The 26,812-nt window shown below is 43.6% G+C and overlaps 1 long non-coding RNA gene across 1 annotated transcript in view; it reads right to left on the bottom strand.

Moving 5' to 3' along the window:
- The window catches only part of LOC123367249, a 47,361-nt gene extending 39,211 nt beyond the window's left edge, over positions 1 to 8,150 (bottom strand). Inside the window, exon 1 of the long non-coding RNA XR_006578376.1 lies at positions 8,060 to 8,150. This is a non-coding gene — a long non-coding RNA (uncharacterized LOC123367249). The remainder of the gene's footprint in view (positions 1 to 8,059) is intronic.
- Between the last annotated feature and the right edge of the window lie 18,662 nt (positions 8,151 to 26,812).

The raw sequence follows: 26,812 nt of genomic DNA, 5'->3' as shown, positions 1-26,812 counted from the left end.
AAGCAATCCTACTGCCTCAGTTAAAGAATAGCTAACCTCCCTGCTGAGAGGAGGTGCCTATGAAGTCAGTGTTCGTGATGTGGACAATGTCCTACAACTAGGGTTCACCCGTCATGGATCATTAGAAAGATACAAACTCATTTAAATTGCAATATTTCAGTTACCTTTACCAACACAGGGTGTAAACCAGCATAGTCAGGAACCAGGCAGGTTCTGGGTTCTTTAACATTCAGCTGCAGGTAGAAGCTTCCTGGAATGTGAAAAGCCACTACACTGCCATGATAACTGCTTTTAAAATAAATAGCATAGAAGTAAAATTACATACTACCCAGCACACTGGCGAGCTAAAAGACATATCCTGTTGTTGTGCAGCCACTCCTCTTACTACTACTCTTCCTCCTTTTGTCAGGTAGTCACAGAAAGCAGAAGGTACAGCATGTAGTGCTAACACTTAATACAAATAGTTAAACAGCAGGTTTCTGCAGTTAGTAGGCCAATTTCTGTTGTCACTTACACTGATTCAACCCCATGAACATGAATAGGGTTACAGCTGTAACTAAGGACAGAATTTGGCCCATTATACCTGGTCTTTTAACTGATTGTGATTTTCATTGTTTTGTATATGGCATTTTTTCCTTCTTATTCACCAGGTTTTCTCTCTGATCAGTTATTCAGAAAGGTTTAATAGATTTTGTTTTGTGCAGGGTACAAGTATTTTTGTTAGCTTCAGTGGGATTTAAAAAAAGAGGGCCAGTCAGATATGAAATACTGTTAGAAAAACTTCTAGCAATTGTGGCAAGTCTCTTGGCAGGTGATTATGTCTAGCATCTTGTGTTTCTTGTCAAGTGAATTTGTTACACATCTAGTACAAGACAGACAAATATTTTAACTTATATACCAAGTTAGTAGGCAGGTGGGATTTTTTTGCCCCCTGTCTTCAGTGGCAACAGGTTCTAAATATTAAAGATCCTGCTCTACCTGTCATCCAGGCTAGCTCTTCCGAGGTCCTATTCTCAAATAAGAGACTAGGGAACAAGACAGTCCTAGTGGTCATGATGCAGTTTGTTTTCAACCAGTTCTTTAATTCAAGCTGGTACCTTCTCTTCTCTCTCTCTCTCTCTCTCTCACACACACACACACCCTGCTCTGACCCCCTTCCTTAGGGCACTAACTGAGTTCAAAAGGCATTAGCTACCTAAAAGACTGTAGGGACTTAACTTCAGCCTGTCATTAGGAGATGCTGGAGAATAATGTACTCTGCATTTCCTGAGGCCATGATTGCCATTTCTGCAATGCGCCCAGCCTGAGGAGAAAGAGACCCATAATAACTCCCAAAAGGAGTTTTCCCAAACAACAGTATGGTGATCCATCAACTAAGCCATGGGGCTGGATAGGATAAAAGCTTTAAGATTATTCTCATCTCTCTAGCCCAGGGAGAATCTGGAATAAGTGAAATATGCCAGTGTAAAATTGGCTTGAAGGGAGAATTGGGCCCTTTGTTTTCTGTTTTTATCTTTATGGCCTCATTTTAGCAAGCTCTCTTTTCTCCTGATTTGCAGTGAACAGTATTGACCTACTAACCCAAATCATCACCTAATTTGTATTACATCATATAGAAGTATTGTCTAGTTGTTAGAACACAGACATGGAGGTCTGTAGTCCTGACATCTGTTGCTGACTCTACCACTGACTTGTCATATGATCTTGAGCAAATAATTTAATATCTCTGTATTGTCTTAGTCTAGTCACCTGTACAATAAGCGTTATCGTAACTACATCATAGGGCAGTTGTGAGGACCGATGTTTGTAAATGTTAGCTTTAAACTCCTTAGATGGAAGGAATAGTATTAGTACCTGATTTATATTAGTGTAGCCAATTATTTTAGTTTATTGTTCATTATTGTATGTTGTTCTGAGTAACTAAAATGTTATTTCATATATAATCATTGTATGTTAAATAAAATGAGTGTGTGTGTGTGGACACTACCCTTGGTCTTTATGTGTTCCTAGAGACTTTAAATCTGAAGCAAGTAGCAGAGGTGACTTACACTCTGTTAAGCTTAAAACTGTAGCCACCAGAGCCGAACCCACGGTGGTGTAATACCACATTACAAAATTCACTTTAAATAAAATAAAAGGTTATATTAGAAACTGATTTATATCAAACTACTAAGATATTTTTGGACTAACAATGGTTTATAGCTTATTCTGTCTTGAAGTGCTTTCACTAAAACATCAAATATCTTTTTGAAGAACTCTGACTAGTATACATAACAACATAAGAATGGCCATACTGGATGAGACCAAAAGTCCATCCAGCCCAATATTCTGTCTACACAGAATATCACAGTGGCCAATGCCAGGTGTCCTAGAGGGAATGAACCTAACAGGTAATGATCAAGTGATCTCTCTCCTGCCATCCATCTCCACCCTCTGACAAACAGAGGATAGGGACACCATTCCTTACCCATCCTGGCTAATAGCCATTCATGGACTTAACCTCCATGAATTTATCTAGTTCTCTTTTAAACCCTGTTATAGTCCTAGCCTTCACAACCTCCTCAGGCAAGGAGTTCCACAGGTTGACTGGGCGCTGCGTGAAGAAGAACTTCCTTTTATTTGTTTTAAAGCTGCTGCCCATTAATTTCATTTGGTGGCCCCTAGTTCTTATATTACAGGACCAAGTAAATAACTTCTCCTTATTCACTTTCTCCACACCACTCATGATTTTATATACCTCTATCATATCCCCCCTTACTCGCCATGTTTCCAAGCTGAAAAGTCCTAGTCTCTTTAATCTCTCCTCACATGGAACCCATTGCAAACACCTAATCATTTTAGTTGCCCTTCTCTGAACCTTTTCTAGTGCCAGTATATCTATTTTGAGATGAGAAGACCACATCTGCACACAGTATTCAAGATGTGGGTGTACCATGGATTTATATAAGGGCAATAAGATATTCTCCGTCTTATTCTCTATCCCTTTTTGAATGATTCCTAACATCCTGTTTGCTTTTTTGACCGCCTCTGCACACTGCGTGGATATCTTCAGAGAGCTACCCACGATGATTCCAAGATCTCTTTCCTGATTAGTTGTAACTAAATTAGCCCCCATCATATTGTATCCAATGTGCATTACTTTACATCTGTCCACGTTAATTTTCATTTGCCATTTTGTTGCCCAATCACTTAGTTTTGTGAGATCTTTTTGAAGTTCTTCACAGTCTGCTTTGGTCTTAACTATCTTGAGCAGTTTAGTATCACCTGCAAACTTTGCCACCTCACCGTTTACCCCTTTCTCCAGGTCATTTATGAATAAGTTTGAATTAATTTGGCAGTGTTTATGCTCCTTTCTATTTACCTCACTAGGATTTGACTTCCACTTTTTGAAAGATGCCTTTTTATCTCTCACTGCTTTTTTTACATGGTTGTTAAGCCACGGTGGCTCTTCTTTCGTTCTTTTATTATGTTTTTTAATTTGGGGTATACATTCAAGTTGGGCCTCTATTATGGTGTCTTTGAAAAGTGTCCATGCAGCTTGCAGGGATTTCACTCTAGTCACTGTACCTTCTAATTTCTGTTTAACTAACCTCCTAATTTTTGCATAGTTCCCCTTTCTGAAATTAAATGCCACAGTGTTGGGCTGTTGAGATGTTCTTCCCACCACAGGGATGTTTAAATGTTATTATATTATGGTCAACTATTTCCAAGCAGTCCTGTTATAGTTGCCTCTTGGACCAGATCCTGCGCTCCACTCTGGACTAAATCGAGAATTGCCTCTCCCCTTGTGGGTACCAGCTTGTACCTGTACCAGCTGCTCCAAGAAGCAGTCATTTAAAGTATCACAAAATTTTGTCTCTGCATTTTGTTCTGAGGTGACATGTACCCTGTCAATATGGGGATATATAGTATAGATTTGTCAAAAACATTACCGTCTAAAACCATGTGTACTTCCAAGTATGTAACCTCTATATTTGTTTATAACACACTGATGAGACAGACAGAAGGAAGTGAAGAGGCCTTCTGCCAACATTAATAATAAGTAAGCTGTCACTAAATTTGTACCCTAGTTTGCTTGAAGTGCGGTAGAAATTAATTGAATTGCAAGAGAGAAAGTGTTTTGACAATAATGGAATTCTGGCTGGATGACTCCGTAGCATATCAATGTTTCTGTTTCTGGAAGTTTAAGTTATTTCTGGAATAAATAAAAAGGCAACATTCTCCATTGATTTGGTACAGGTCCGCCGACTTGAGTGGGATATATGCCAGTTTACACCGGCAGACTAGTTTGGGCCATGTTTTCTATGTCTATACAGTATACATTAAAAATCAATGGCAAAATTCTCATTGACCAGGATTTGGCATGGAAAGACCATCTCCTTTATGTACAGAAAAGTCTTGAGGAGGAAGTTTGGGATATGGCGAGTTGAGACTCTCAATAATACATAAGAAATAACTTACTTTCAACCATGAATGAGGTGGCCTTATATTAAAAGCTTTGATGATGACTGCTGCAAAACTGTGACTGCTCCCAAAGAAAAGTGGAAGATGGTTCATTTTCCTACAGTGCTTAACACTGCACAACACACCCTACTTATATACAAGAGAGCAGAGTAAATCAAAGAATGCAGGGAAAGGAGGACAGTAGGGAGGATTAAGTATAAATGAACAGGAAGATCCTTGAAAGGATTTATTCTTCTTTTAAATCTGGTGCACATATTAAAGTTTCTCCCAGGCAACACGTGCATGACTGATACTTAGTCAGCTGATAACCCAAACTGACAGTAACCTTGGCACCAACACAGGGGCAATATTTACAAAAGGATGAACTATTTTAGAACAATGTCTCCAAAGTACTAGGGACAAACGGGCTTTTCTTCAACATCAGGCATGCATGTCGTCTTGTTCCAACAATTTTGTTCATGTACAAATGTATTCATTGTGGACAATGCAAGGAAAATGTCACTCTCCATTTATACTCAAGTTTCCCTTTGTCCCTCTTACAGTATCTGAGGGCAATGAAGCAGTACAGATTCTTGCTCCAAACTCACACATTTTTGCCCCTAATCCCCCTTTAAAGCTCCAGCATTGCAGAGCAACTCAGAGTTAAAAGGCTCTAAATAGCAGATGGGGGGCGGAGGGGGGGAAAGTAGGGGAATTGAGATTGGTCTCTCTCCCTCTACTTCCTCCAACAGAAGATTCCAGTCCTGCCTTTGCCCCATCACTCAAGAGTACACAATGGCCCTGGCAGCAGAGGATGGGGTGGCAGTAGCTTTTTGAGTTCTGTAAGTGGATGCACCTGGCACATAAGCATGAATAGACTATGTTAAGGCAATTCTCCCACGCTAATGTATGAAGCCATCCACTTCATGAACAGCCTCACACTGATAAAAGCTGCCTCTTTGTTGACTTGGACAAGTTCCACAGTATGGTCAAAAAGGATAGTGGCAGACTTTGAAAGACGAACCTGTGCACAGAAATTAATTCATTTAACAGTGGAAGGAGCATGGAGAAAGATTTAGTTACACTGGAAGGGAAAGGTTACACGCCACCTAAAGCAAAAATGGGTGTGGACAAGGATTTTTGAATTAAGCAAGGAGGAAATAATCTACCCTCAGAGAATAAATCCAGGGTTTCACATGGAATACAGTGCATCTTGGGAGAGAAGTTTGGGAATTGATTTAGTGTTATAATCATTTACTTCACTATGGAGTCTCAGTGATTTAATTCAAGGATCTTCCAGTAACATGGGAAACAGTATATGCACCAGAGAAGATTAGTTCACTAAGCAATACAGTAATTGGGAAGATTCTATGAGCTATAGAAACTTTGCCATGATTACACATTATATTGTTAATCAAAAACAATCTTTTAAATAACATTTTCAGAACTATTCAAATATATAACCAAAGTAGGGGAATACAGAAAGATACACCAGCATAACAACCAAGGCATCTATCAAAACTCAATGTCTATTTTATTTATTTTTTTAAAGTTTTCCTTCAGTTCTCTCAATACTTTTTTTAAAAAGGCAGGTTTCCACTTTGTGACATTTCTTGCTCTCCTCTGTAATATTCTTTTAAAGTGAGCATACCCTATTAAAGAGGAACTGAGCTTTGGCCCCACTTCAGCAAGGTACTGGAGCACATGCTTAAATTTAAGTATGTAAGTAGTCCTACTGAAGTCGATAGGAGAACTCACATGCTTAAAGTTAGGCACTTTCTTAGAAGAATTAGCGCCAAAAGGAGGAGAGACAGCTATTGCATGGATACATGACAACACTTGCCATTCCAATATTTCATTCTTAAGAGGGTGCATGTACATGAATGACACTATGAGACAAAAGCAGACATCATGGCAAAGCTGAAGCTCTGAGATCCAGAGGAAGGGCCTGCTCTGTGCCTGTAACATGCCCAGGTTCCCATGTACATTGTGGTAATCTGGACATAAATTATGTGTCAAGGCCCCTGGTTTTTCTGCTGGTTGGAGATTCTGTGGCAGCTGCTGCTAAATTAAATGAATAAATACAACTAGTACAGTAATGCAACTGTTATTTATTTTTCTATTAATTTCAGCTTATTAGTAGCATGCCCTTAAATGGTCAGGCTACTCAGTTTTCAACTAACAGTAGAAGTATATTGTAAAAGTTATCTGGCGGGGAAGAGGGGACAGGCTGGAGTTTTTAGCACCTGGACAGTTGAAGCTTTTGACATCATGGAAGGCACCAGAGGCAGTTTAAACCTATGTAATTTGCAAGTTACCTGGATGTTTCTGCTAAAACAATCAGCAGTGAAATAGGTAACAACGGTTACATTTTAATTGGCATCGTTATGCTCCAGAGGCAGCCCACTTGAGATAACTGAGGGAATTCACAACACTGTACCAATCTACACCAGATTCAGTTTTTACAATTTTCTTTGCAACCATAAGTGCTAGCAACAATAAGGATCTGAGTTCTTCAGAAGGAGTGGATTCTGTGGCAAGTTATTGCAATACAGTATGAACAATGCTGCCATAGCACATTCTACAGCTGAGGATCCATGGAACATAAGGGCACATAGGCACCTGTCCTGAATTGGGCGGGACAATCCCAGAATGCAGAGTTCATGTCCCGGTCCTGGGCTGAATGACTCCGGGACAGCATTTGCCTGCTCTGTGCCTGCTCAAGGCTCAGGAGCAGCGCTGGCCTCTTCCTGGTGCGGGAGAGGGGAGTCTGAGGTGGGCCTTTTACCCCCCTCCCCCACGAGGTCCCACCCCCTGTGCCTCCTCTGCCCCCCAAGGCCCCACCCCCAGTCAGGCCAGAAGCCGGAGCTGGGCAGTAAGTAAGAGCCACCCATGGAGTCTGGATCACTGCAGGGAATCCCTGACCTTCCACCTGCCTTGGAGGGCAGGGACTTAGCTGGGGGCTGATCTCGGGCACCCCAGCCTCCCGCCCAAGGCAAGTGGAGAGTCCAGGGTTCCCCACAGCAGCCTGGGCTCCATGGATGGTTCTTATAATGGCCCAGCTCTGCCTTTCAGGGTGGGGCCACGGAGGGGGGGCAGGGCTCCTGCATGTGTCCTGCTATTACCTTTGGAAAAGGTGGTCACCCAAGGGGCACTGGGCCTGTACACATCAGTCCCAAAACCAGGGGAGTTTCTTCTCCAACTTTTACCATCTTTTCATACTAGGGTGACCAGACAGCAAATGTGAAAAATCGGGACAGGGGGTGGGCAGTAGTAGGAGCCTATATAAGAAAAAGACCCAAAAATCAAGACTGTCCCTATAAAATCGGGACATCTGGTCACTCTATTTCATACATAATCACAGACCTGAACTGTGTGTTCCCCAGCCATAGGCAAGGATCTGGCCCAGTATTTCTACAATGTAACTATGAACTGATCAGCACTCCGTAGTTACATTTTTAAGTACAAAAACTGAACTCTCTTCTTTGTATTCACATGGCAGTTCTCTCAAACATGAAAGATGTGATTCTCACAACATCGCTGTGAGGTAGGGAAGTACTGGCATCCCCGTTTTACAAATGGGGAATTGCTTCACAGAAAGTTTAAAGTGACTTACCAAACTCAGACAGGAAGTTGGGGGTAGAACCAGGCATTGAACCTAGGTATCAGTCTTCAGATGAACCTCCCCACAATCTCCTCGGTGAAGCAGCTAACAAGAGAACATTTTAAACAGCTTTCATTTTAGTTTTATATGAAACATTGAGGACCAGCTTTTGAGGCAGTGACAAGCATGGCAGCCAGGCAGCTGGAAGAAAGACTTAAAAGGAGAATAAAATGCCCCTGCAAATTATGATATTCAATATCTTTAAATGAAATGTAAACAAGCAGGAACTCTAAATGTCACCATCAATGCCAGAAACATCTAATATAGCTAGGATATCCCTAAGTCATCCAACACTATAGTACCTTAGCACCCAATACCAGATTCTGTCACCCTTTCTCATGCCTGCTAAATAGTACTTTACTCAACAAATCATCATATTGATTTCACTGGATTTCTAGTAGACAGAATCTGGCCCACAGTAATTAAAATTTACATGAAGTTGTCCTTAGCATCCTCTGCTCCTTGCATCTCCTAGCTTTGGCAGATTTGGTTCTCATTGTGTGAAGGCCTGTTACCTTACTCCTCAGATGGTGGCATTCTACAATTTTGTAAGTCTCTCCCTTACTATCAAAGAGTTGCACATAAAGGCAAGTTAGTACATATATCCTGGGCTTATCCTTTAGTGGGTTTACTATGGTGGAAAAAGCTGCTGAATAATACACCTCTACCCCGATATAACGCTGTCCTCGGGAGCCAAAAAATCTTACTGTGTTATAGGTGAAACTGCATTATATTGAACTTGGTTTGATCCACTGGAGCACACAGCCCCACCCCACCCCGGAGCGCTGCTTTACCGCGTTATATCTGAATTCGTGTTATATCAGGTCACGTTATATCAGGGTAGAGGTGTATCTTTGAATTAACAGCTCAGCCCCTTGTGGAGTCAACTTTTGCTTTTTTGTTTCCACTTACGTATACTTTATCCAAACACCCCCTCCTTTACTGGAAAAATCAAAAAAGGCTAGTTCATAATCAGACATTCCCTCCTTGAAAAAACTACATACAAAACTACCAGAAGAGCTGAGGAATTTTACCTAATATAGGATTTCTACAGTATTCCACACAAAAGATTTGATATAATTAACAGATAATCATGACTTTTTACTTGTTATGTGATAGTTTGACGTGAACTAAATAATCTTCATGCCTGAATGTGAAAACAGATCTATTATGTTACCCTGGCAGGCTGTTTGGCATGTTTACCTCTTTCTATTGTACAGTGTGCTCTTACAGTATTCTAAGGCGATTGCTGGCTCATGTTCTCTGCTGTGCTGAGTTTCTACTCAGTGCACTGGAGGAGGAGGAGGAGCTGCCATCAGGAAGCCTGTTAGGACAGATGAGTGCAGCCCCAGCAGAGGGTGGGCTGCTCCACCCTATGATAGCTGACAATGGTCCCCAAAAGCACTATGGACTCCACCCATACCCCCTCTGCCAAGATCTATGGGGGAAGAATGGTGCAGTAGCCAAGTACACTTACTCCACACCATCCGAGAGCTCCCCAGGGCAATACTCAGCTGGCCAAATCTGCTTTCCAGCCCTTTTGCACTGCTGGAGCAGCACAAGGGAGCTGAAATTCTTCTCTGCTGGTGCAAAAGGGCTGGAAAGCAGAAAGATTTGGCAATGTACACAGGCATATATATATGTATGCTACATATGCACACATACAAATTCTAATGACAGATCTTGCTCTAAAGTCTTCATTCCCTTTACGTTTGTTCCTGCACCCAGGGAAAAATCAAAGCTGTTGTGCTCTATCTTGCTTTTGAAGTTGTTGTGTTTCTTTGAACAGTTTCTGTTTCTTCGTTCCACCTAGTGGAGAACAGGCTGGAACTTGTAAGCTTCTAACTGGAATAAAACTGTTCCTATTCTCTACCTTCATCAGAATTTCAGACTGACTTTATTTCAGGGCACCATGCCATTCATAATTAGAGGCACAGGAGTATTCAACACATATGCAATACCCAGTGTAGCCTGATGATTAGAAAGCACTAGAGGTGAAGAGAAGATGTAACATTTTTTTTTTAATTAAGTTTACAAGCACTCCACTCAAAATGAACCTGATCAAGTTTCTGGAAACATCTGGTTGCAACTGGGCATGCTCAAAAGGTTTAACAACTATGAGCCATTATTCACTTACTAGTGGGATTATCATGTTTCAGGTTCCCAAAAAGAAGACACTGATGGGAGGGGGAGAAGAGGAGCTGGAAAGGTGAGTGCAGGGCCGGCTTTAGGAAATGCGGGGCCTAATTCGAACAGTTTCAACGGGGCCCCAGCAGGGATGACTAAAAAAAAAACAACGTAAAAAAACACGTGGGGCTTGTACTCACCAGGCAGTGCTCTGGGTCTTTGGCGGCACTTCGATGGCGGGTCCTTCACTCACTCCAGGTCTTTGGCAGCACTGAAGGACCTGCTGCTGAAGTGCCGCCGAAGACCCAGAGCAAGCGAAGGAGCCGCCGCCGAAGTGCCGCTGAAGACCCAGAATGCTGCCAGGTGAGTAAAAATTAAAAAGGCGCCTCTAGCCAGGGAAGGGATTCTCACTGGGCGCGGGGCCCTCTTAGGCGCGGGGCCCGATTCAGGGGAATTGGTGGAATAGGCCTAAAGCCAGCCCTGGGTGAGTGTACTGGGATGGGGTATTTGGGGGTGTACTGGGGGCCATCTGGGGCCTCACTCGTGCAGTGGGGGGGGGCATATGGCTTCTTGTCACGGTGGTAGGGTGGCTGGCACAGGCCCGGGACGCAGTGACAGGTGTCTGTCAGCACCTCCCTGGGGGGCTTTCCCCCTCCCCAGGGCTGGGAGCTGGGGTGCGTAGGGTCCAGCAGCTGCGAGAGACCAATCAGATGTGGATGCAAGGGAGGGACAATTGGGAAGCGGACCAATCAGAGCTCTTTGCGAGCTGCAATGTCTGCTCTGCAAAAAACACGAACATTGCCTCCTATTTGAAAAATCCACCCAGACAGAGGGCAGAGGATTTAAAAAAAGGGGCAATATCCAGGAAAACCTGGAATATGGTAACCCTACTTACTAGTAGCATTAGACCAGATCCTCAGCTAGTGAACTGACATAATTCTACTGAAGACGATGCCAATTTGCACTAGCTGAGGAGCCGACCCATAATATCTATCCTTACAAACCGAAGTACAAGTAAAACAATGGCTAATTAACAAATTGCACTGAGAGGGAGGGAACATTGCCTGCCTTCAACTATATTACATATATTTTAAATAAGAACTCAAAATATGTACCATCTCTGAAGTCTTCTGGAGGGAAGATATCCCCAACCCTAAAGAACTTTGCTAGGATTACAAGAATGCAAACACAGACTGAGCGACACACTTTATTCTGGACCTGTTTTTGTTATACTAGCTTATAGTGCATAGTTGTATCAAATTTAAATCAGTAAATGCCACTTTATGAAAGGAACGGCAATGCCTCTGATTTATTTTATGATTTTTCTGCAGTATAGTGATGTGTGAACTAAGTAAGGTTGTACTTTAGAGGTGGAAGGAGAATTCCTATATCTACTGGGCTCATCCCCTCAAACAAACAAAAAAACCTGAAAAATGTACCTTTATCTCCCCACCGCACAGGATCCTTGAACTATGCAAACATATCCCATATTCTTTCTGAACCTCTCCTATTGCAGCTTCTACCCAGAAGAAGAACATATGACTGAAGGTTTAGCTCGGTGAAAACCAGCTGCTCAAAAGCCTAATCTAGCAAATAAGATTTCAGATTTTTCCTGGCATTTCAAGATGACTTCCATAACAAAATATGCACATATAAAAATAGGTTGGTTTAATAAGGAAAGAGCTTTAATTGCTCCTAAATTAAACAAACCCTTTCCCCCCAAATCACTATTTTCTTTCTTACTTTCTTTTCTAGGCTTTCAGTATAAAAACAGATCAGTAGAGAACACTTGTTGTGGTTAATGGGCTACCCAAATGAAATACATTTGTTAGTCTCTAAGGTGCCACAAGTACTCCTGTTCTTTTTCTAAATGAAAGGATAGTTCTTGTTCTTTTTGCTTAGCTGTACACTGCACAGGACCAAAGCTGGTAGATATGCTTTAAGAAATGAACAGAAGAACTAGGTGTACTAAAGTCTATTTCCCATCCAGAATTATGGTTTCAAAAGCTTTGATTTGTGGTGGTAAGTAACCTTTTCCTCTCCTTCTTTGTAATCTGCAGAGCAAAATTTCCACCCCCCCCAATAACTCCTTGACCTCCCACCCACACATCAGTAGTAGGAAGATGTTGTGGGACCTTCCATCCAAGCCAAGAAGATGAGACACATTGCCTCCACTGAGGCAGCCACTGATGCCACACAGCAAGGAGCTCTGAAAACTAGGTACCAGGTGGCTCAGACCATTCCCCCCTGCACACCAAATGGATTGACTCTCTGCCATGCTCTGTTTTCATTGCATTAGAAATCAGAGATCTCAGAGTTGCCTCCCTGCCTAGTTCTGTTGCACAGTGGCACACACTACTCTGCCATTGGACTGACCTTTAATATTCTTTCACTCCTCCTGGGTAGACAGCTCTGAATCTGTATTCTATCTATATTCATGAAGGGCAGCATTGACAGCAACTTAGTTACACTCCTATTGGCGATCAGAGGACAGGGACTCTAAGATAATAGTACCACTGAATTGGCTATTCCTGACAGAGATTAACAAAACCTTTTGCCAGCAAAATAGCTCTTTTAATCCTAACTGAACATCCCTTTCTAAGTAGAAATGTTTCTGCCTTTCCAATGTAAAGTGACTAATGGGATACATTCTTAATATGTCAGCAAGTACTGTAGTCATTTTTTCATACTTTAGTGCCCTTTTAATATCAAGTTGCACTTGGAGTAAGTGGTGGTATTTAAATTAGACATAAAGAAAGATGGGGGAAATTTTGTTCTATGATAATCACATTGTATATGGTGAACAAGGTTTATACACTGCATAAGGGAAATGGCACTGAATCTCAGAGCCTGAGTCAAATGAATCAGGATTGCAGGACACAGGCTGCAGAGCTGAAAATTGCAGTGTAGACATTCAGGCTCAGTCTGGAGCCTGGGCTCTGAAACTCCACAAGGGAGGTGGGTCTCAATTGACTTGTGCTCTGAGACTTGGTACCATGTTTGTTTGGGTTTTTTTTGTTTGGTTTTTTTTTTGCAGTGCAGACATACGCCTGGTGTCCATGTTCTCTCAGCCTGCACAGCACGACTGGACCCACTACTGAGTTAGAAGCAGTAAGTGGTGATCAGGGCTGGCTTTAGGCCTATTCCACCAATTCCCCTGAATCGGGCCCCGTGCCTAAGAGGGCCCCGCGCCCAGTGAGAATCCCTTCCCTGGCTAGAGGCGCCTTTTTAATTTTTACTCACCTGGCAGCATTCTGGGTCTTCAGCGGCACTTCGGCGGCGGCTCCTTCGCTTGCTCTGGGTCTTCGGCGGCACTTCAGCGGCAGGTCCTTCAGTGCTGCCAAAGACCTGGAGTGAGTGAAGGACCCGCCATCGAAGTGCCGCCAAAGACCCAGAGCACTGCCTGGTGAGTACAAGCCCCACGTGTTTTTTTATGTTTTTTTTTTTTTTAGTCATCCCTGCCGGGGCCCCGTTGAAACTGTTCGAATTAGGCCCCGCATTTCCTAAAGCCGGCCCTGGTGGTGATAGATGTTGCCTGATTGATCTATCAGTAGGAAAAGAGAATTTTAGGGCAGGGAGAGGGAAAGGGCAGGAAGGAAGAAAAAGGAAGTTGTGAGGATAAAAGGGAACTGGAGAAGAGGAGAGAGACAGGATGAAAACAGAAAGAGGAGAAGAGGAAAGAGGCAGAGAGCTCAAGTTTGGGGATCATTCTGTGCTGTTCTTGATGTTACTTAATGGAAACTATGCACAGGTTTTGTTGTGGTAAGCTACTTACACTAAAAAATGTGTATCCTCATTGTTTTGGGGAGATACTGAATGTAATGGATATACCAGTATAATGCAGGAGCCAGCAACCAGCACCAATGTGCAACATTCTTCAGACTTTTGCTATGGAGCAGGCGTCATGAGGAGTATGGTTAAAAACAAAATTTAAACAGGCACCTGTTGTCACTTCAAAATATACTAGCCATTCAAATATACCTCACCCCCTTCTGTGTAAGTTGGAAGTTGAGGCAATTGGTAGGTTCTAAGGTTAATGAAACATATACAGTAACTCTACCCCCATCCAGTCTGGAGTATGCAGTCTGCCAATATTCTTTGAGTCAGTGTAGATTATAGTATCTAATTTTAGATCTAGAAAGAAAGTCCAGGTAATACCATTCTACTGCCACCCCCTCTTTTTTTAACTATTTATTTAGGAAGCATTAGCAGGTTTACAAATCCTTGCCATGTAAATACCAGAAACAAAAAAAATCACCACAATAATGAGCTTTCGTATAATGAGACATTATATAGGAATAAAGACATCAGATCTCTCTAACAAGGTGTTACCATATTACTGAGTGAGAATCATTACAACATACATTGTTTCTAGTGATTTTATTAAATTGGGTGAAATCTCTGATTATGCACACTCAAACTTGGCTTGTCTAGCAAATGTTAATATTAAAAAAAATTGGACAAGTATGTTAGTTTTTTTGCAGGTGAATATACTTTGAGTATTGAATAAATGGTAACCAAATATCTAAGTATCTATTAGTCCTCTGCTTATTTTTCTAGATACATAATCAGTGTATTTTTTTCCCATAACAATAACCTCCCATATCTTTTTGAACCAATCCTCTCCAGCTGGTCTATTTTATTTTTTTTCAGGGGAGAGGCTCTCAGTAATTGACCAGGTGTCATTGCTTCTATTAAAGTTAGCTTTCTGCATAGAACAGCTCTTCTAGAAATTTGAGAATCAGAATGCCTAACTTGAAAGTACAGGAAACATGGGAGACTGGGCCCGTTAAAGTTAGTTTTGATTTCTAACTAGGTTAGAAAAAATCATTCGCTGAATAGCTGGCCAACCATATGTATTCCATGGCTCTCCCAAACTTTAAAGCTCTCTCGTTCATGATTTGGATTAAGATCTGGATTATTTGCAATGGGTTTCATTGGCAAAGGAAAAGAATTTCTCTCTACTTCTATCACAAACCTGTAGAATAATGCCACCACCTCTTTATACTCTTTTTTTTTAAATCACCCTCTTATTTTACCTGAGTTTCAAGTTATTTTGTGTACTTTGAAAGTATCAACAAGATTTACAGGTTGAGACTTCAGAGGGACAAGGTGGGTGAGGTAGTATCTTTTATTGGCCCAACTTCTGTTGGAGAGAGAGAGAGAAGCTTTTGAGTTTACACAGAGCTCTTTCATCCCTGTGAAACACATTCCAAATTGTGGGACTCAAATTGGGTGCAACCAACTTTTGTGGGTTTTTTTCTTTAAACAAAGGGGGGCGGATTCTTGCCCAGAATATAGAAGTTGTTATAGAGTGAAGCTCCCTTACCATATGGCAAGACTCGCTATCTTGCCAACATTGTTATGCCTTGCTACAAAATTTAAAGAAACGAATTAGCAGTATGCTTTCCTTTGTGCTCTGGAAAGGCGGGCATTTGTTTTTATTGCCAGCCTTCAGTTTATTTAGTTGTCCTTAGTAAAGCATTTCAGCATTAATATAAAAGAGTTTCCTAAATTTGGTGTATCCCTGAGCTTAATTTAAAATGTAGGGACTAGACCACAGGATGGCTTTTGAGTCTTTGTTCACGCTCGTTGAAAGAAAAGTGAAGTAGCCTCTTTATATGCATCTAGCTGGATGTTTTAATGTTCCACTGGCCTTCTGGATGAAAGTGACATATATTCCATTAGTCTTATCAGTGAAAAAATTTAAATTAATTGAGATGGGTGAGCATAAATGCAGGTTATGATAAAAATATCTTTGCTTCTAAAAACACTCAGGGCTAAAAGAAGAAGCAGAGAGAATATTTCAAAAGTTGCAAAATAACAATGTTTAAAAGCAAAATTAAACCTTTTCTTATTCAAATATTTCCCAAAGAAAAGCAATGCACCCTTGAAGCTTAAAATAAAGGCTGCATGACAAACAGACTTTTTTTTATGGCAAAAGTTGTTTTCTGACAGTCTTTTGACTGCCTAGCTAAGAGTCTGCATCTGCATAGCTAAGAGTCTGATGGAAAAAAGAGTCAAATACCATGTTTGTATTTTTTAGATAATATGAAGATATGATGGTAACTTTAGCCCAAAGGCAAAAAAGTTTCAAACTGGTGAATTCATATATAAAGAATTTATGACAGCGATCTGAGTAAACAAAAATCTAATACACAGGAATTTTGAATGAGAAAAACTGGATAGTTTTGAAACTTTGATTTAGATCACCAGATGTTCTCAGTTAAACTAAACAACTAGATTGAGAGGGAGGAGGAATGGAATTGATGTGCCATTCCAACTATAGCCCTCATGGTTGGAAATGCCTGAATTACTTTGCATATCAATGATAGAGCAGCATCCTTTCAAGTGCTTCCACACTCCTTGGATATCTTAATGTCCTGATTACAGCTGGCTGAGAAATCTATTTGTCCCAGGAACACTTTTTATGTAAGCAATTTTTTTCCAATTACTTTCAAATATTTTTTTTTAATTTATCAGGTTTCAACTGTAAGATCAAAAACTAACATTCCAGTTTTGAACAAAACAAATTCAGTTTTTAGTTGCTGAAACTGGAAAAAAAATTATGAAAACCTGCAGAATTTCAATAAAAACTGGAATTTTTTACTAAAATGTCTATTTAAAAAAAAATCCACCCCATCGTCCATAAAAATCCTAACTCTAGTTCTAATTATGCCTCTGTCTGAATTAAGGGTCCAGTCCTGCAGACAATTGTGCATGTGCATGACTACACTCAAGTGAATTTTGAAATCGATGGGACTACTCACATGAAGCTAGTTACACATGTGCATAGATGGCTGGAATTTTCAAAGGAGCCTGAGGGGATTAGGCATGCCATTGTCTTTCAAGCACTGACTTTATTTTATTGGCAGATTGGTCTTCTTTTAATAATTATGTGGCAAATTCTGTTATTTAAAAAAAAAGATCAAAGCTGGGAATTGTAAAGCAATTTAACACCTAGATAAATACCACTCATTCACTTGTCAATGGCTGAAGGTATCGCCATTAAGTAAAATTTATGCAAGTACTGTCCCAATTAGACAGTCTGTGTGCCTAACAGTATTATTAAATTAATTTTGTTCCTTGGGAGATGTCCCAATAGAACCTCCATTAGATTCAGCATGTCCTAATAAATGGGAGTTCAAGCTCCATACAACAGTATAAGTATGTACAGAGATTCTGTTTTTACACCTTGTTCTTTAAAGATTACTCTTTCAAGAAAAATGGCTTTTTAAGAGCCCAAATTTATGCTACCACCTTTCAATAGACTGTAGATAAACTTCTGGACCACAACTTCTGTGTATATGTTCTAACACCAAGCCCAGTATTTGTATTTTTTTGGACTATCAACCCATTTTTTATAGGTTTCTTTGAGGTTTCCTTCTGTAGCTATAATTTATTGTAATTTTATATTTTTGTCGTGTTTAGGAAGCTTGGTTTCTTCTGTTTCACAGAGTGTCCAGTCTCCCACATGTAAGTAAGCCAATAGCTCTCTGTATATTTTTCTAGTGTCTGACTGTTTCTTGGAACAGTGAGGAAGACATGCGGACTGGGATCTATTCAGATCAAAATAAAAAACCTGTGAGCGACCCCCCAATCTCCTAGAAATGACCCTCTCCTATAGGAATGTGTAGATCTGGCATTTCCTAATTTTACAGTGCTTGATTTTCCAGCCTAAAGAACATCCTTTGAACATAGTTTTTTCTATGTAATATCCAAGGTGGGTTTTTTTAAGAAGGAAAACGTTGAAACAAATTCACTTATGTCCAATTACAACAGCCCCCTTTTATGCATCATTAGTAGAGTTTGAACCCTGACCTTTCAACATTGCAGCACAGTTTGAGCTACAGGTCTAATTACACTAGAAGGCAGCAGGAGAAGGCTGTTATTTAAGTGGTTGAGTGGGGAAGGGGATGCTGGGGCCATGTTTTGCATCTCTGGGGGAGGGGGGGGATGTTGTTGGGATGTGCCCAGCCTGGACCCCTCTCTCTCACCTCTGTGACAGTGCACACTCATCTCATGAGCGCCTTCTGTTGGGTGGGTGCGAACTTGCACTCTCTTTTCACGGTGTCCCATCCGCCATTGCCCTTGTTAGGTGGGTCTCCAATGGCTCAGCCCTCTGGCCAAGTCATGCAGAGTTAATATGTGAACGAACAAACCCCTTCCAGGGTAAATGTGCAACAGAGCCTGTCCCTGTGCCTGGTTTCTGGGCTCAGTCCTCAGCCCCTTCTGAGTTAGCTTTATGTCTGTATCTGCCCTAGTATAGAGCAGTATCCCCTGGGCTTTCTCCCTGGAGACTCTAAGTCCTGCCCTTCACTTGGGCCTCTAAACAAGCCTTATTCCCTTCTCATGGCTTTGGCCACCCTGCCAATGGCAGGATTCAGGCCTCTCCATTACTCTAAGTCCTGACCCAGGGACCCTATAAATAGCAGCCAGATGCTGCTTCCTATAATAGTTGCTGCTGAGTGATTGCTTGGGTCACACACAGAGATGATGCAGCTTACACAAAGGTTGGCTTTATAGCCTGCACAAGCCCGTCTCATTTCCAGAGCCGAACCTATGACTTAGTTCCACCTAAATGCCCATATATGGCAACTGGGCCTGTAGAAATGGGAGGGGGGGCGCAGAGGTACTGAATTTATTGTGTGTCGTCCCCCCCCCCCCACATACACACCCCAGCCTTCTAATACAGAAAAAAAGGGGCGGTTAGCTAAGGAAAAAATATCAAGGGCCCTGCCTCGCTTGAAGCTGAACTCTTGGCTTCCCATGCTGAACAAATTTATGCTACCACCTTTCAATGGACTCTGTAGATAAACTTCAATGCCAGTGTCACCAGAACTCAGCTTCTGGTTCTCTCTGGAGCTCTAGCAACCAGCCAGCCACTGACCTGAACAGGATATTATATATGCATGTGTGTACAATGAGTCATTTGAATGAAGAATGATCCCCCCCACACACACACCCTTCACTGTGTAATCATTGTATCAGCTTCCAAAGCAAGAAAAGATTCCCCCAGATCTGCACTTCATTCTATCCTACTTCATGAATTAGCTCTGCTTTCCAAATCCTTTCAAAAGTGTTACCCTAGCAGTTAGAGAAAACAATTATGTTCCCCAGGCAGGTGCATTGCCAGCACAATATCTTAAGTGACGTTAGAGAATTTTTTCCCATTTGGTTACATTTCTCAAAGTACTTTTTAAAATCAGTATGGATTTCACTGGTTTCTGAAGAGTCATTCGAACACCTAGATTGCCCTTTAATGTTTTACAGTATAACTTAACAAATAGCCCTATTCCTTTCCAAATGTATGACGCTTTTTGGAGAGGGGGAGCTTTCAGGGGTATATCTACACTGCAATTAAAAGCCTGTGGCTGACCCACGCCAGCTGACTCAGGCTAAGGGACTCAGGCTAAGGGGCTGTTCAACTGTGGTGTAGATGTTCAGGCTCAGGCTGGAGCCTGGGCTCTGGGCCCTGTGATGGAGCAGGTCCCAGAGCTCGGGCTCCAGACTGTGCCTGAATGTTTACACGGCAATTAAACAGCCCCTTAGCCCAAGCCCCACAAGCCTGAGTCAGCTGGCACAGCCTCGCCTTGGGCGTTTAATTGCAGTGTCAGTGTACTCCAGGAGGCCACGTGTGCTGTTTGCGCACTGGATCAACCTGTTTTGAGGTGGGGTGAGGAAAGGGGAGATGAGAAGGTCAGCCCTATGCAAAAGGAATGAAGAGCGACCCACCCTCTCTGTGGCTGGGTTTGGGGAGCTGCTCATGACGCAGGCACATGACTCACTGACATGGGTGGAGGTGGTGGTGAAGGACCCAACCCCAGCAGAGCTACTAAGGCTGCTCCCCTGCAGGAATGTGGCTTCCACTTCCAATTACTATTTGCAAGAGTGAGGCTGGATTGGGGGAAGGAAAGACCTCTTCAGCCCAATAAGGCCTTTCCCCTCAGTGACAGCTCCAGCTGTGTTTCAGAACGCGAAGCCAAGAGTTCAGCTTCAAGTGAGACAGCCCCTTTACATTTTTTCCTCAGCTAACCGCCCCTTTTCCTGTATTAGAAGGCTGGGGTGGGGGGGGCACAATCAATTCAGTGCCTTCCCCCCCACCCCCAGTCCCATTTCTAAGGGCCCCAATTGCCATATATGGGCATTTGGTTGGGACTAAGTCATAGGCTTGGCTCTGGAAATGGGAAGGGCTTGTGCAGGCTATAAAGCCAACCTTTGTGTAAGCTGCATCATCTGTGTGTGACCCAAGCAATAGCTTCATAACAAGGCCCCTACTGAACAATGCATTTAAGCACTTGCTTAAGTTCTTTGCTGAACTGCGATCTTAAAGAGCCACCATAGAGGGTACACGAAAGTCTTGGTTCAATGTACCATTTCTGGATACATAGTAATGGTTAATTATCTAAAATTTGGGAGGGAAAGGGGGTTGGCAGACCTAGGCAATTCGTGTATCATTCTCTTGTTGCTTATATCAAATTATGGGATGGAATGTAATTTCATCCAGTTATGTGCTTAGATGGAGCGAATGAGTAATCAGGCGCAGGAAAATCCAGCGTTGGATATTGCCTGTACTGTATGTTATCTATCTGCATTTCTAATGTACCCACTTCTGTAGTATCTGGATTAAAATAAGCACCTATTTTTCACACCACAGAGAGATAGTGGGTCTGGACAGCTTTGCTGATGAGCTGTAAAATGTGTAGGCACCAATGCAGGCTCCTAGCCAGTGAAGGGATGTACTGATGAAGGGTATAATAGTGGTTGGAGATAGGATAATTATTGTTATTGTGTTTGAATGGAATAGCTGGAAGTTAAGACCCAGAGGAAAAGGAGAACCAGGAAGTGGGATACTGAAAGGATGTTAGCTGCACTTACATGGAGAGACTCAGTGTATAACGTGTAAGTTATCAGCTAAGTACAGCGGCGGCTCCAGGCACCAGCACTCCAAGCGCGTGCCTGGGGCGGCAAGCTGTGGGGGGGCGCCCTGCCGGTCCCTGTGAGGGCGGCAGTCAGGCAGACTTCGGCGGCTTGCCTGTGGGAGGTCCACCGGTCCTGCGGATTCAGCGGCAAGTTGGCAGTGGGGATGCTGAAGCCGTGGGACCGGCGGACCTCCTGCAGACACGCTGCCGAAAGCTGGCTGACTGCCGTGCTTGGGGCCAGGGGCGGCTCCAGGCCCCAGCATGCCAAGCACGTGCTTGGGGCAGCATGCCACGGGGGGGCGCTCTGCCGGTTGCCGGGAGGGCGGCAGGCAGACAGCCTTCGACGGCGTGCCTGCAGAGGGTCCGCTGGTCCCGCGGCTCCAGTGGACCTCCTGCAGGCGTGCCTGCAGAGGGTCCGCTGGTCCCGCGGCTCCAGTGGACCTCCCGCAGGCGTGCCTGCGGAGGGTCCGCTGGTCCCGCGGCTTCGGTGGAGCCACGGGACCAGCGGACCCTCCGCAGGCACGGCTGCAGGAGGTCCACCAGAGCCGCGGGACTGGTGACCGGCAGAGTGCCCCCCGCGGCATGCCGCCATGCTTGGGGCGGCGAAATGTCTAGAGCCGCCCTTGCTTGGGGCGGCAAAAAAGCTAGAGCCACCCCTGGCTAAGTTACTCGCCCAAGGTCACAAACAGTGGTGCATGGAACCAATGACAGTTCATAGAGGACTATGGAGAGTTGGTGTGTCACATGGTGCCTGACTCGTCTCCATATTCCCACTTGCTACATCATCCTAAAAGAATCTAAATACATGGCATATTTTCCTACTATTACTTTTCCATGTGACCAATTGCAGCAGTTGCAACACACTTGTTACATGCTTGCCAGTGACAGGGAGATAGTCCACATAAGTGTGAATGGGAAGGGAGGAGTTCTAGGAGAAAATCTTTGCATTAAGAAGTGGTCCACTCTGTGCAATAGAGTCTGAGAACCTTTGTAGTAGATCATGTTTCCTAAGAATGCTTGGATAATCACAATAAATGAATATGAAAGTGAGGGAATGGAACTGAAACATGCCATTTTTCTGGTATGTTTTTTCTAAATAGCACTTACAGCTCTACAACCACTTACTATTCTATTTTAAAATACAGCCTGCTGGAAACATGGACTATATGATTCCCACTTACACTGGAAAATAAATAAGTGTTGCAGAACCTTGCATAGCATATTAGTAACTAGCTATCCCTTTGGTACTGAAAGTTCAGTAGACTTATAGCACAGAACCATCCACTTTCCCACGTTGCCATCCCTCTGTTCCAAACGTGATCCCAGATCTCTCAGGAAAGGCATAAACAAGAGTCTTGATTATTCTGAGGGACCATTTGTTATAACGGGGCTGAGCAAAACAATTTGGTAAGCATCTTGGAGCCCAACAGTGTGTTGGATTGAGCTGCAAGTGACTGGGGTTACCAGGACTGACAGCTGGGAGGGGGATGATGCAGGATTTTGCTCATAGAAGGTGTGGGGATTAAAAGGATTTTGCTCATGGGTAGGCAGTTTTGTGACTGAGGTTTTGGCAGCTGCAGGTAGGCACATAAAGCTTATTGGTCCCACATGAAGATTTGGAAAATGGGGAACTGACAGTTGTGTGTGTACTCCTATTTGTCAGTGTGTTTTATCTAGCCTAGGAGTGCTCAGGAAGATGAAATGCATCAGAGTTCTCTCCAAATATGCAATACCCTTCCAGAGGTCTTCAGCTTTCGCAATGCCCAGTGCATGCTCTGGCTAATCAGACTTTGCAGCAAACACCTTAAAAGATTAACTTTAACTTTAAAAGAATTTGAACAGTCCAGAAGTAATGAAGTTGCCAGGCATTGTGTTCTCACCCTGTCTTTCAATTACCTGTCTAAACAGTAGCTGAGACTCTAACAATACCCTCAGACTGTGAACTTAAATAACAAACACCAGAAACAGCCTCACTGTGTTTTCTGGTTACTTTCTCCAACTTCCCTGCATCACCTTGGTCATGTCTAGTTTGAGCCTCATCTATTTGGCTCTCATTCATGACCCAGTCTCAGACTAACATTGAATCAAAAAGCTCGCTGCACCAAAATAGGAGGCTCACTGATGGTGTGAATACAAGCTCTGTGACTGCTCAGCCCACAATTCACTGGACTCCGCACTGTCACAGTTCACAGCCCACGTTAAGACTGTTTTGTGAAAACACAGACTGTGACTTTAAAGTCAGTATTGTCTCATTGTTTCCTTGTGCTCTCTCTGCCTGTCCGTCTGTATTCACCAGTGGCATTTTGTCTTATGTACATAGATTGTAAGGTTTTTTTGGAGCAGAGACTGTCTATTTCTTCTGTGTTTGTACAGTGCCTAGCACTCATGACTGGGATTCTTAGGTGCTACTGCATGGAAGAGAGAGAGAAAGAAAGAGCCACATTTGACATCTGCATCCCATTATCTGGTTTTATCTACCTGACCAGATCCTAATGTGTGACTGGTAAAATGAACATCCAAAATACACAATCATTAACTTATTACTTAACTAATTAATAATTTTAATTTAACCAATAATATTCATTTTACCAATTGGTTAATGGAAATGGAGGAAGACCATCCATTTTCTTGTGTTTTGCCCAGTCTCGTTTAATTCATCCTTCTAAGATCGCATTGCACTCGACTGGCCACAACACTATAAAATGTGTCCAAGAGAACAATATTGCACCAGTAGCAGGATGGCCTAGATGATCTAACAGGTCTTTTCCATTGCTGATTTAGATTTCTTTCTGTGACTTCTAGGAACACACTGCAGCCAAGGCACCCATTATCTGGCAAGCAGTGTCTATAAATAGATACGTATCTCAGAACAAAGAGACAGAACAAACCATTAAGTGTTGACTCATTAATTAACATATTGATTCTTGCTTGTTTCATGGTATATCGAATGGTAATTTATAGTTCTTCAGAGGCTACCTCATCTTACAGGCACTGCAGTGACTAAATACACATGTGCAGGGCCACAACCAGGGTGGGGTGAGTAGGGTGCAAAGCCCTGGGAGATGGAAAATGGGGTGGAGAAATGAAGGGGAAAAAATGGTAGAGGTCACAAATATGCTTGCTTGCTCCTAGTGCTAAAATGCCTAGTTATGGCTCTGCACATGTGCAGTATGGAGGCTAGTATATTTACTATTAAATTATATAAACCAGATTCTGGAATTGTTTTGTATCAGGAAGGAGACCACAAGCATAAAAACAAAGGCATTAACACACAAAAGCAAAAAAAATAATTATGAGAGACTTTTTAATTGATATGTTATTTTAATTGTGTGCCATCAATAATATTTACTGAGGGGCTCCCTTATATTTATATAGCTATGCACACAACACAAGTTTCATAAGAGCAGGCTTTCTTGGAAATAACCTTACTTTTTCTGTGAGGTATCGCGGAGAGAGTCTTAATTTTTTGGAACTGATATGTCCACTCTCAAACTAGCAATCCAAGAAGAGGCCTCATAGATAGGCCAAAAGATCCAGTCACCAGTTTAATATTGTCCCAGCACTCTACAAGTCTTGTAAATAAAGTTTAATTTCTAGCAGCCTGAAAAGAATGGCTTTATGAGAGATTAATTTTCCATAACCAGTCACTACAATTAGGAGGAAATAATGTATTCTCACATTTGTATGATGTGAAATCATGAATCATCATAGAAACATCATAGAATATCAGGGTTGGAAGGGACCTCAGGAGGTCATCTAGTCCAACTCCCTGCTCAAAGCAGGACCAAACCCAACTAAATCATCCCAGCCAGGACTTTGTCAAGCCTGACCTTAAAAACCTCTAAGGAAGGAGATTCCACCACCAACCCATTCCAGTGCTTCACCACCCTCTTAGAGAAAAAGTTTTTCCTAATATCCAACCTAAACCTCCCGCACTGCAACTTGCGACCATTTCTCCTTGTTCTGCCAGCTGGTACCACTGAGAACAGTCTAGATCAGAGGTGGGCAAACTACGGCCCATGGGCCACATCCGACCCACAGGACCCTCCTGCCCAGCCCCTGAGCTCCTGGCCTGGCAGGTCTACCCCCGGCCCCGCCCCTGCTTTTCCCTCTCCCCTGCAGCCTCAGCTTACTGCACCGCCAGTGCAATGCTCTGGGTGGCGGGCTGCGATCTCCTGGGGCAGTGCAGCTGCAGAGCCATGGCCTGACCCAGTGCTCTGGGCTGCGTGGTGCATGGCTGGTTGCAGCCGGGCGCCGCCACTGCCTGTCCTGGTGCAGCCACGCTGCCAGCCACTGGTGCTCCAGGGAGCGCAGTATGGGGGTAGGGAGTGAGGGGGTTGGATAGAGGGCAGGAGACTTCGCGGTGGTAGCGGTCAGGGGGCGGGGGTGTGGATAGGGGCCGGGCGGTCAGAGGGCAGGGAACAGGAGGGTTGAAGGGGGGCAGTCAGGAAGGAGAGGGGAGGTTGGATGGGGTGGTGAGGGGTAGGCAGGGGCCAGGGTTCCAGGGGCGGTCAGGGGACAGGGAGCAGGGGGGGTGGATGGGGCAGGGGTCCTGGGGGGGCCATTAGGAATGTGAGGAGGGGTTGGATGGGGCGGTCAGGTATGGAGGTTCTGGGAGTGGGTCAGGGGACAGGGAGAAGGGGTGGTTGGATGGGGCAGGGGTTCCAGGGGGCAGTCAGGAAGGAGGGGGGTTGGAAGGGGTGGCAGGGGGCAGTTAGGAGCAGGGGTCTGGGGGGGTCAGGGGACAGAGATGAGGGGGTGGATAGGGCAGGGTCTCGGGGGGCTATCAGGGAACGGGGGGCAGGGTTGGATGGGGCAGGAGTCCTGGGGGGGAGCGTCAGGGGGCGAGAAGCAGGAGGGGAGTCGGATAGGGGTCGGGGGCTGGGCCACGCACAGCCTCCCCTAACCAGCCCTCCATACAATTTCGGAAACCCAATGCAGCCCTCAGGCCAAAAAGTTTACCCGCCCCTGGTCTAGATCCGTCCTCTTTGGAACCCCCTTTCAGGTAGTTGAAAGCAGCTATCAAATCCCCCCTCATTCTTCTCTTCTGCAGACTAAACAATCCCAGTTCCCTCAGCCGCTCCTCACAAGTCATGTGCTCCAGCCCCCTAATCATTTTTGTTGCCCTCCGCTGGAATCTTTCCAATTTTTCCACATCCTTCTTGTAGTGTGGGGCCCAAAACTGGACACAGTACTCCAGATGAGGCCTCACAAATGCAGAATAGAGGGAAATGATCACGTCCCTCGATCTGCTGGCAATGCCTCTACTTATACAGCCCAAAATGCCATTAGCCTTCTTGGCAACAAGGGCACACTGTCGACTCACATCCAGCTTCTCGTCCACCATAACCCCTAGGTCCTTTTCTGCAGCACTGCTGCCTAGCCACTCGGTCCCTAGTCTGTAACAGTGCATGGGATTCTTCCGTCTTAAGTGAGGGACTCTGCACTTGTCCTTGTTGAACCTCATCAGATTTCTTTTGGCCCAATCCTCTAATTTGTCTAGGTCCCTCTGTATCCTATCCCTACCCTCCAGCATATCTACCACTCCTCCCAGTTTAGTGTCATCTGCAAAACTTGCTGAGGGTGCAATCCACACCATCCTCCAGATCATTAATGAAGAGTAGCCAATCTTGAAGGTAGCATGTGGAAAAATTAA

This window comes from Mauremys mutica, chromosome 3 (genome assembly GCF_020497125.1).
Source record: "Mauremys mutica isolate MM-2020 ecotype Southern chromosome 3, ASM2049712v1, whole genome shotgun sequence".
Lineage (NCBI taxonomy): Eukaryota > Metazoa > Chordata > Testudines > Geoemydidae > Mauremys > Mauremys mutica.
The sequence above is the reverse complement of the archived record's forward strand: the minus strand, read 5'-3'. Positions and strand labels throughout refer to the sequence as shown.